This window comes from Suricata suricatta, chromosome 5, assembly GCF_006229205.1.
Source record: "Suricata suricatta isolate VVHF042 chromosome 5, meerkat_22Aug2017_6uvM2_HiC, whole genome shotgun sequence".
In the NCBI taxonomy this organism is placed as follows: domain Eukaryota; kingdom Metazoa; phylum Chordata; class Mammalia; order Carnivora; family Herpestidae; genus Suricata; species Suricata suricatta.
The window spans coordinates 112,919,212-112,931,016 of record NC_043704.1 but is presented as its reverse complement, the minus strand read 5'-3'; positions in this window follow the sequence as shown (position 1 = coordinate 112,931,016).

Genomic DNA, 11,805 nt, shown 5'->3' with positions numbered 1-11,805 from the left:
TCCTCTCATGAACATCTGCCACACTAAGGCATAAACATGTCTCTAATTTACTGCCTAATGTACAGCAGTACACAGGGCTCAGAGCTTTCTTCTTTAGTCCTAGCTCACCAGTTATACTAAATTCATTGAGGGCGAGAACCATCTCTCTACATCCTGTACATCATTTGAGTTCATGTATTTGCAAGCCATACTTTATATTGTATGTGGACAATAAATACTAACAAAGAAAAAGTTCTAGGTTGTTAGGCATTGAATTGAGGGAGAAAAATGAAATAAAATGATCATATTATGTCAGTGAAGCCATCCTTTTTCTGCAGACAAAAGGGGCTATTCAATGTAAGGTCATCTTCCTGTCATACGGAGGAAGGTAGCCCAGCAGCATGGTCTCAAACATCTTATTTTGGGGGCGTCTGGGTGTCTCAGTTGGTTAAGCATCCGGCTTCGGCTCAGGTCATGATCTCACGGTTCATGGGTTCAAGCCCCGCGTCAGGCTCTGTGCTGACCGCTAGCTCAGAGCCTGGAGCCTGTCTTCAGATCCTGTGACTCCTTCTCTCTCTTACCCTCCCCTGCTCACGCTGTCTCTCTCTCTCTCTCAAAAAAAAAATCTTATTTTGTTCACCCCTATATTTAGTAACTAGCTATCTAAGCACTCAGATCTCTTACATATTTATGTTAAGCAATGAGCATATGTAACTACAAACTCTCTTAGGGGAATGCTATCAATGTGATTGAATAAAATGTAGAAACTGTGCTCCCCCATGTGGACTCCTAGTAGGAAATGCTCACAGATCTGAAGAGCTTTATACAAGTGAGAAGATACATTTCTTCAGTCTTCAGTACCAATATCAACAGGTGGGCAACAGCAGTATTTTTTCCTACAGAGAAAGCTCACATGGGTGCCAGTAAAAACATAGGCCAAGTTTATAAATTCTGCATTGTTATAGAGGAAATATAAAATCTCTTTCTTAAGTAGAACAGTTTCTAACAAGAAGCCAAAGTAAAAATTCCTTTCACCTTTGAAAGGTGCCTGATGGCCTTGCACAGAGTTGTTCAATGGAACTGAACTGTCTGGACCAGATTTTATGTGTTCTTTGAAATTGGCACCTGCTAGAGTCTTTGAAGTCCTATCTTTCAAAATCATAATAATCATAATTAAGTTTAAAATAAAATTTTCATTCTTGATCCAATTCATATTTCCCCTGGTTTCAGCAAGATGAAGCCCTTGAAGGGAAGGGTGGTGTGTAGGTGGATGGGAGGGGCTGGGTGGCAAATCATTAACTTTGCCCTTTCTCTTACCTTTATTCCTGGAGAGCCAGGCTGCTGTGGCTACACATGCACATGAAGGCTCAGGACAAGACTCACTCATAAGGACAGTAGACAGAGGCCTTTCCTAGCATGAGCTGCAGAGCCCGTGTGCCCTCGAGGTCTTCCCACTGCCTAAAGCCTGGAATTCCTTCATCATTGGATAATTTGTCCAGCTTTCTTCCTTCTCCGTGATCCTGTAGGAATTTTAAGGAAAGATACTACTTTAAGCTGTCATGTATATCTTAGGCCAAAGGTTGAAATTCTAGGTTTTCAGGGCCAGGCAGGGCTAGGAGGGAACTGAAGCAAATACCTCCAGTGAGCCCCGGCTACAGGGAGCCATGCACCATGGGTCCACTGCTGCCAAGTCTTCTGACCTTCCAGAAGAAGCCAAAAAGCCACATTTTTATGTGAAATTCACCCCCTTGCTTTTTCTAATGTTGACAACTAACTCTGGCTTGTTAAAACACTGTATAGATCAAGGGCATGTGGGTGGCTCAATCATTTAAGCATCTGACTCTTGAACTTGGCTCAGGTCATTATCATGGGTTCATGGGTTTGATCCCCATGTTGGGCTCTGTGCTGACCGCGTGGTCTGCTTGGGATTCTCCCTCTCCTTTCTCTGTGTCCTCCCCTACTCCCATGCTCTCTCTCTCTCTCTCAAAATAAATAAGTAAACATTTTTTTAAAAATCTGTACAGACCAGATCGAATCCAACTGGAGGCCAGCAGTAAAACACATTACCTACCTTGTCCCAGTCCAGTGTGTGGAAGTGTGGGTAACAGCCAGAATCCACCTGGTGGACAAAGGCAGGAAGGGAAGGAGGGGCAGCGCGTCAGAGAGAATCCAAAGGTCTGGCTAACTTGAGCAGCTTTGCCAAAGGTGTGTCCGGCAGCAGTTTTCCTGGGCACCAACCTGCCCAGGGAGGGGAAGGATCACACAAGGAGCCTCCGGCAGCGGCCCCTTTGCCCACAGCCTCTCTACCTATACTCTACCCTTCATTCAGGCCCACCTTATGATATTGCAGGGCACATTTAAAAATATATAAATTATGGCTATGCCAGTAGAAAGACAAATATGAACCAGGTTAGAGTATATCCATTTTTTCTTCTGATTTTAAAAGAAATTTACATTTTTCTTGAGTCCCTAAAAGTATCATGGGTTTTAGGCCTAAAGAGCCTAAAAGATAGGGGCCCCTGGGTGGCTCAATCAGCTAAGTGTCCAACTTCAGCTCAGGTCTTGATCTCATGGTTCGTGGGTTCAAGCCCCCTGTTGGACTCTGTGCTGACAGCTCAGCGCCTGGAGCCTGCTTTGGATTCTGTGTCTCCCTCTCTCTCTGCCCCTCCTCTGCTCACACTCTGTCTTTCTCTCTCTCCAAAATAAACATAAAATTTTTTTTTAAAAAGAGCCTAAAAGATAAAGTTGGCCCTGCTTCCAGCTCAGCAGTGCTTGGCTTAAATGCTCGGAGAAAACGCTCTTGGTTACTAGCTCCTGGTGCATGTCACTGTAAAAATGACAAGTCAGTAGTCATGTTGGGAGGCAGCTACGTTATTGTGGACATGAGAATAGGCCATAAAAATGGATTGCATAGGCTCAAATCCCAGCCCTGCCATTTATAATTTAAGTGATATTAGTCAAGTCATTTACTGTCTCTTTGCCTTAATCTCTTTATCCATGAAGCAAGAATAGTAACAGTACCTCTCTGGGGATCACTGTGAGGATTAAATGGGTTCATATAAGTAAAAAGCTTAGAAAGTCACCTGGTAAAAGGAAGAGACAAACATTAGCTATTATTTTCTTCTGTCCTGTTCCCACAGCTGATGGGCTTTATGGTTCTGAATATGGATGAAATTATTGAGTTAACATGTAAAAACTCTTGAAGAACCAAGCATTCTCTGGTCATGAAGGCAATAGCTTTCTCTTGATTTCCTAAAGGTAACTTCACTATATAAAATTCAAGAGATAAATGAATATCTATGCGGGCTTGGCTTGGCTAATTTTTCATTTTATCTTGCGTCCTTTATTTCCTGATTTCCCCCATTTTTCTCTAAAAGAAGTTCAAAGTGGAGACTTGAACTTAGAAACTTACCATGGATTGTGTTTTATATCCTGAAGAGATATAGTCTTTCAATAAATATGCCTTGCGTTCACCAAGTGCCTAGCAGCCTTCAAAGCACTCAAACATTATACAATGATTTACATCTGAATTAGGTACAAACAAGAGAGAATTTTAGAAAATTTCGTGACACTGGGAGGACCCAGCGTGCAATCTTCCTTGTGGCCCTGGGATAATCATCAACAGTGATTTCTCTTGTCATCCATAGAGCCATAGAGGGAGCAGGAGCCTCTCAAGTTATCAGCCCATCCCTCATTTGCTAACCTAATTAATAAACTAAACTAATCCCTCATTCACTAAACACGCAGTTGCTTCCCAAGGTCATGTTGGTTAGTCTCAAGCTCTTCCTGTCTAGTCTTGCCATTTCTGTCATTATTTTGCGTATATTGCTTATTCTGAGTTCTTCTGTATTAATCCATCCATACCTGTAATACTAGAATTGTTGCAGCTAATGACGATTATAGACTTTTGTGCAGATTTTACATTTCTTTTGGAGGAAACGGAAAATGGTGTTCAAAATTACTTGTTGAATGAACAAAAGTCCTTCAAGCTGTCATTTTGTGTCATCTTGTGATCTCATGGACTTCCTCACCATTTTATAAAGCAGGAGAAGGAAATAGAGACCCTCATATATTATCAGGTTCTCAGCCTACATGTGCTCCCTATGGTTCATAGCTACATGTGGCATGAAGCATTTCTATTTCCAAATATTTATAGATATATAAAAATGACTGTTGTTTGGGAGCACCTGGGTGACTCAGTCAGTTAAGCACCTGACTTCAGCTCAGGTCATGATCTCCCAGTTTGTGGGTTCAAGCCCTGCGTCAGGCTCTGTGCTGACAGCTGAGTCTGGAGCCTGTTTTGGATTCTGTGTCTCCCTCTCTGTGACCCTTCCCCATTTGTGCTCTGTCTGTCTCTCAAAAATAAATAAATGTAAAAAAAATGAGTGTTGTTTGATTTCAAAAGAGCTATCAACAATGTATCCAAAGCCACATGACTTGGTGATTCCTGAAGAAAGAATAAGGGAGGTCATGTGCAATCGTGAGCTCTGCTGAGCCTGTATGCCTTGCTCTCTCTACATAATATACCTTTAACTTCCCAAAACTACAAAAAAAAATTCTCACCTAATCTGAAGGAATGGCACAACTTTATTTTTCTAAGTTTATTTATTTTTAGAGAGAAAGAGCACAAGCAGGTGAGTGGCCAAATAAGTGAGAGAAGCAGAATCCCAAGCAGGCTCCGCGCCATCAGCAAAGAGCTTGATGAGGCGCTCGAACTCACAAACCAGGAAATCATGACCTTAGCCGAGATCAAGAGTTGGATGCTGACTGAGCCACCCAGGTGCCCCAGGAATGGCACAACTTTAAATCTCTTACATGAGCTAAGAAAAAATACAGTTTTCAAGACACAGCTTTACTGTAGTCTAATAGTTCCCTTTCAAAAACAAACAAAAAAAAGCCAACAAAAACAAGTCTCTTGCACATTTGCAAAATACTTTAAATCAGCAATTCCTCCCAATAGTTTTGTTAACTCACTTTGTAGTGAAGGTGCTAAAGACAATTTGAGACATTATATAGAATTTTATATAACTCACATTCTATTCCGTTGTTGAGTCCAGTGAGCCATGCTGTGTTCCTAATGTCCAAATAGATGTCCGAATCTTTCTTTGGGCCAAAATAAACCAACTGGTTACATCTGAAATAGCTGCTTTGTTAAAAACCAGAGTCATTTATAAACAGAATGGTTATTTCCTGATAGCAAAAGGACAACCTCGTTACTAACCTATGCGCACATGTGATGTTCAGCTCTGTGGGCCCAAATGCAATTCCTGAGCATAAGCCATGTCAGCATTAAGTGCTGGATACAGGCTAATATATGAGCTCTTTTTAACTGGACTGTTAAGTCCATTAACATTTAATGAAACAATTTAACTTTACCCACAAAAACACTCACAATGCCTTTCCATCAACTCCCTAAAGGCAAAACAACATAAATTTAAAAGGAAAATAACTATGAAGCTTTGCTAAGTGCAGATGATTTCCATAGGACAGGTTAAGTCCTGAATTTCTGTCTCAACGCAGTCCACATTTGATTTTTACTACAAAGAGAAACTCAAACTGGCAATTACCCTTTGCTAACCCTACCAAATCATCTCAGCATGAAAACGTGGGCATTTTTCTTACTACAGTGTAATGTATGTAGAATTGACTAAAGTAATTTCACGAAGAGTCTTCGTAATCCATTTCACATTTATGCTATGAAGCATATCTTTAGAAATATCATGTTAATTATTTTCCCTATAGAATAGTCTCAAAATAAAATTATATTCACTTTGGCTTGAATGATGAAGATCTAGAAACCGAAGTCCTTTACCGAGTTGCACTGTCACATTGACACAGAGATACATGTGGAACGCAGGTAACATATTGTCCAGTCATTTGTGCTTTTCCCCCATTACCGTCAACACATACATACACTAGTTTAAACTTTTGTTTGTCCTGAACCTAAGTCTGCATATTTTTACAAATAATATTCCCAAGGCTTATTTTGAAACTTCTAAGGTAGAAAAAAGATAAATCAGTCCCTTTATTAAGCTTTAAAAAAAAATCATTGGGGCGCTTGAGTGGCTCAGTTGGTATGGTGTCCAACTTCAGCTCAGGTCATGATCTCGCAGCCTGTGGGTTTGGGTCCCGCATCAGGCTCTGTGCTGACAGCTCAGAGCCTGGAGCCTGCTCAGATTCTGTGTCCCCCTCTCTCTTTCTGCCTCTCCCCCACTCACATTCTGTGTCTCTTTCTCAAAAATAAACAAACATTAAATTTTTAAAAAATCATTAACATATTCCTGTTTCTTAGTGTGTTGTGCTAGCGGACAGTTCTATAGATTTAACAACTCTGTATTCACACCTCCAAATCTGACCCCTTTGAAAACAGCTCTCCCTCAGTTCAAAAAAAAAAAAAAATCATCTACAAGCATCCATGACTCCTAGTCATGTTTTTGGCAAACTTACTTAATAATCTAATGATTTAAAAATACATCATATTTTTTTTAAACACCTGTCTTGAAAGAGCTCACATAGCAGCTTCAGGGATTTGAATACCTTTGAGAAACCTGAACATCTAAAGGAGTTAGTGGGACTGATGCCGTCGAGGCACTGAACATTTGACATGGCAGTTGTAGAACTTGTAAATGTACCACAGTAGGAAGCAGCTTTCCATGGACTTCAAAGCAAACAGCAGTTAATTATCTAGCTTTCAGGAGCAGCGTGGACTTACTGTGACAGCTGTTAGACGAGGACACATGGGCATCTCCACACCCGAACATCAGCTCGTGTCATTGTTTGGCTTGGATCTCATTGGAAAGAAATGCTTAAGGTCTCAGCTTGGTTCAATTCAAATTAGTCTAAGAGTTTTCCCAGATGGCTTCTCAGCACAAGCTTATTTCTCGCCCCCAGAGCCTGTGCCTCACCATCACCTCAGATCTGCAGTCGACATGCTGTTTGCATATGCTTAAGCTCCATTTTTAATGCCGTGTGTGGGATATATCCATTTGAACTTTCTCCTCCCTGTTATTATTGTGAATTCGACCTGGGGGTCTTGTAACTTTGGAGAGAAAAGAAATGCTGCTGCTTTTTAATCTCTCTGTCTCTGTCTCTCTCTGTCTTCCTGCCTCTCTCCCTCTCATCCACCCTCCTCAGTTTTTTCACTGACAGAAGAGATTGACTTTCTACCTGGTACGTAATGGGGGGGGGCATGTCTTGGGGTGTCCTTCATGGCGGGCCAAATATAATGGACCCAACTAGTATTTGGCTTACATGAATCCTAGCATAGCCTGGCTTGTCCACAGTTTCCCAGAGCACCAGCTGTGACCTGATCAGCCTTCATATCAGCCATGACAAATGCCCAGAATAACCAACTTCATTCCTGGCCTCTCCTAACACCACCTCCCAGTCGAGCGTTGTGGTCACAATTGTGCGCTTTACTGCATCGAGCGCTATTTTTAGACCCAGAACTCATTCTTGAACAATGTCGGGTTGTCTATAAACACAGGGGATGTGCCCTCAAGGAAAGAAGGCAAAAAGAAAGTAAAGAACTTATTCCTTTGATTAGACCTGCTGGAGGTAGGGAAGAGTGAAACTTGAAGGGGAAAATGTGAGGGGCAGGGTTATAGGGATCAGAAAGCTGATTAGGAAAAAGTTGAGAGAAGGAAAACTTTTCAAAAAAAGAAGAAAATGAAGTATCAAGCTGTTTGATATGACCTAAACTAACTTCATCCCTTTTAGAAAAATGTCTGCTTTTAAGTACTCTAAGTTAGTGAGGTCTTGCTGTTAAACTTGAAAAGTAAAAAGTAGGGGGGAAAAAAAACCACTTGAGCAAAAATCCTCAGCAATTGCTGATCTCTCATTGCCATTCACTTCAATCAACCCCATACTGTTTCTTGACATGTCCAAAGCCCCAAATGAGGCCTTGCTGATTTCGAGCAGTCGGTAACTATGTGCAATATATGCAGAATCATCTTCTGAGGACTCCGAAACCCAGGACTTTTCTAGTCCCTCCGCCTCCAGGAAACAAATATCAAACGCTTTCATCTTTCTAGTATGAAAAACATTTTCAAGCTGCTTGTAAAATGTGTGGTGTGAGTGATTGGACAAAAATATTACACACATTTATTAATTGTCTTTAAACATGTTTCTTTGAAGTTTTCAGTTCATCTTAGATTAAGTGCTGAGCAGAAACTGGCTTTGTTTCTTTCAGCCCAATTACACAAGATGCATAAATCTTCAATGTTCTTGGTTTCCTTTAGTGACTTTGCTTTCTTCTAGAAGTGTCTGAGTACCTCTGAAATGCATGCTGGATAAATTCCCAAGATGCCAGGCTTCTGGCCAAAATACTCAAAGGTGATAGGCCACAGCTCCTTCCTTCTTCCTAAGGAAAATGGTGCAAAGATGCAAGTCACTGGATACTTGGCAAATGTGTGACTGCCACGTGTTCAGGCTCTGTCTTCTAAAGAGATGCCGAGTAGACCCTGTGAAAGCAAACTGCATTATGTGGAGAGTACGTAGTTAATTAAACTTAGGTTTTCTAGCCTAAATAAGGCAATGTGTGATCAATGAATCATAATAGCTGAGAATGGGAATGTACTTTAAAAATCTCACGGCCCTGGGGCACCTGGGTGGCTCAGTCGGGAAGCATCTGACTCTTGGTTTTGCCTCAGGTCACAATCTCACAGTTTCCTGAGTTTGAGCCCTGAGTCGGGCTCTGCATGGCAGCACAGAGCCTGCTTGAGGTTCTCTCTCTCCCTCTCTCTCCTCTCCCGACTCATGCTGTCTCTTTCCCTCTCAAATACATAAACTTAAAAAAAAATTATATGGTCCAGAGATCTAATCCCAGAATACCTGCCGTAAAACTCCTACCGAGTAATCATATGTTTGAACACCTCTGGAGCAGAGAATCTACTCTGTGTTAAAATAGTCTATACACATACACACAATTGCAATTCATATCAAACAAATGGACAATCTCCATAATATGGAGAGTACTACACAGTAGCTCTGACAGCATGGAGCCTGCTTGGGATTCTCTCTCTCTCTCTCTCTCTGCCCTTCCCCTGCTCGTGTTCTCTCTCTCAAAATAAATAAACATAAAAAAGGAAAGGAGATATGCTAAACTTCACTTACAGTAGGAGAAACGCAAATCAAAACCACATTGAAATACAACATTTCAAATATCTCATATATTCCTAATATGAGTATAAATTTGTATGATCCCTATAGAGTAAAATTTAGTAATTAAAATAACAAAAGCATATACGTGCTTTTATTCACTATTTCAACTTTTGGGAATTTTTACACATGCAAAATGATCTACTTTTTTTAACATTTATTTATTTTTGAGAGACAGAGAGAGCATGAATAAGGATGGGGCAGAGAGAGAGGGAGACACAGAATCCGAAGCAGGCTCCAGGCTCTGAGCTGTCAGCACAGAGCCCGACACAGGGCTCAAACTCATGAACTGTGAAATCATGACCTGAGCTGAAGTCGGATGCTTAACCGACTGAGCCACCAGGCACCCCAGAATGATCTACTTACATAGGTAGTCACTGAAGCATTGTTGGTGCTAACAAAAGATGTGGAAATTACCTAAAGACTCATCAACAAAGATCTAGTTAAATAAACTATAGTATATCCATGCAAAGGAATACTATGCAGCTATAAGTAATAATACTAATAATAAGGCACTTGTTAATGTTCATAATAGAAAGTTCATCAAGCTTTATTGTTTAAAGAACAGAAGGCAAGTTACCCTCAGCAAACTAAGAATGCAGAACTTCCTCAACTTGATAATGATCCACCATAAAAAAAATCCCTAACATTATAGTTAGTGGTGAGAAACTTGAGGCTTTCCCACTGAGGTCAGGAAGAAGACAAAGATGTTCCCACTTACCACCACTTTTCAACATCACACTGGAAATGCTAGCTGATGCAATAAGACAGTAAAAGGAAATAAGAGGTATACAGATTGGGAAGAAACAAATAAAACTGTCTTTGTTCACAGATGACACGATCATCTATGTAGAAAATTTGAAACAATTAAAAAAATATTCTTGGAGCTAATAAGCAATGATAACGAAGCTGCAGGATTCAAAGTTAATATACAAAAGTGGATCCTTTTCCTATATACCATCAATGAACAAGTGGAATTTGCTTAAAGTATATTGCTATTTACTTTAGCATCCCCCAAAATGAAATACTTAACTATAAATCTTACAAAGTATATACCAGATTTATATGAGGCAAGCAACAAAATTCTGGTGAAAGATGCCAAAGAATAACTAAATAAATGGAGAGATATTCCATGTTCATGGGTAAGAAGACTCAATATTGGCAAGATGTCGGTTCTTCCCAACTTGATTTATAGATTCAGCACAATCCCAGTCAAAATTCCAGAAAGCTACTTTGTGGATATTGCCAAACTGGTTATAAATTTTATATGGAGAGGGATGTCTGGGTGATTCAGTTGGTTGAGCATCTGATCTGGGATCAGGTCATGATCTCACAGTCTGTGAGTTTGAGCCCCATGTTGGGCTCTGTGCTGACAGCTCAGAGCCTAGAGTCTGCTTAGGATTCTGTATCTCCTTCACTCTCTGCCTCTCTCCTGCTCATGCTCTGTCTCTCTCTGTCTCAAAAATAAATAAACATTAAAAAAATTTTAATTTTATATGGAGAGTAAAAAGACCCAGATAACAAACTCAAGATTAAAGAAGAATAAAGTTGCAGGACTGACACTACCTGACTTCAAGACTTACATTAAGTTACAAAAATCAGGACAATGTGGCATTACAAAAGAATAAACCGATAGATCAATGGAATAGAATAAAAAGCCCAGAAGTAGATCTATACAAATATAATCAATTTATGTTTGGTAAAGGGGCAAAGGCACTACAATGGAAAAAATTAGTCTTTTCAACAATCAGTGCCAAATCAACTGGACATCCATGTGCAAAGCAATTATTCTAGACACAGATTTTATACCTTTCACAAACATTAACTCAAAATGGATCAGGAGCCTAAGTCTAAAACACCAAACTATAGAACTCCTAGAAGATAACATGGGAGAAAATTTGGATGACCTTGGGTTTGGCAAAAACTTTCTAAATATAACACAAAAGGCACAGTCCATGAAAGAAAGAATCGATAAGTTAGACTTCATTAAAATTAAAAGTTTCTGCTCTGTGAAAGGCACTATCAAGAGAATGAAAAGATAAGCCACTGACTGGAAGAAAATATTTGCAAAAGACTTATCTGATAAAGGACTGTTGCCCAAAATATACAAAGAACACTTGAAAGGAAACAATAAGAAAACAACCCAATTAATAAATAGGGCAAATATCTTAACAGATACTCCACCAAAGAAAAGGTACATATGGCAAGTAAGCATATGAAAAGATGTTCCACGTCTTAAGTCATTAGGGAAATGCAAATTAAAACAGTGTGGAGGTTCCTCAAAAAACTATCCATAGAACTCCCTTATGACCCAGCAGTAGCACTGCTAGGGATTTACCCAAGGGATACAGAAGTGCTGATGCATAGGAGCACATGTACCCCAATGTTCATAGCAGCAATGTCAACAGTAGCCAGAACATGGAAAGAGCCTAAATGTCCATCACCTGATGAGTGGATCAAGAAGATGTGGTATATATACACAATGGAGTACTACATGGCAATGAGAAAGAATGAAATCTGGCCATTTGTAGGAGAGTGGATGGACCTCGAGGGTGTCATGCTAAGCGAAATAAGTCATGCGGAGAAGGACAGATACCATATGTTTGCACTCATAGGTCTAACAGGAGAACAGGAGAAACCTAATGGAGGACCAGGGGGAGGGGAAGA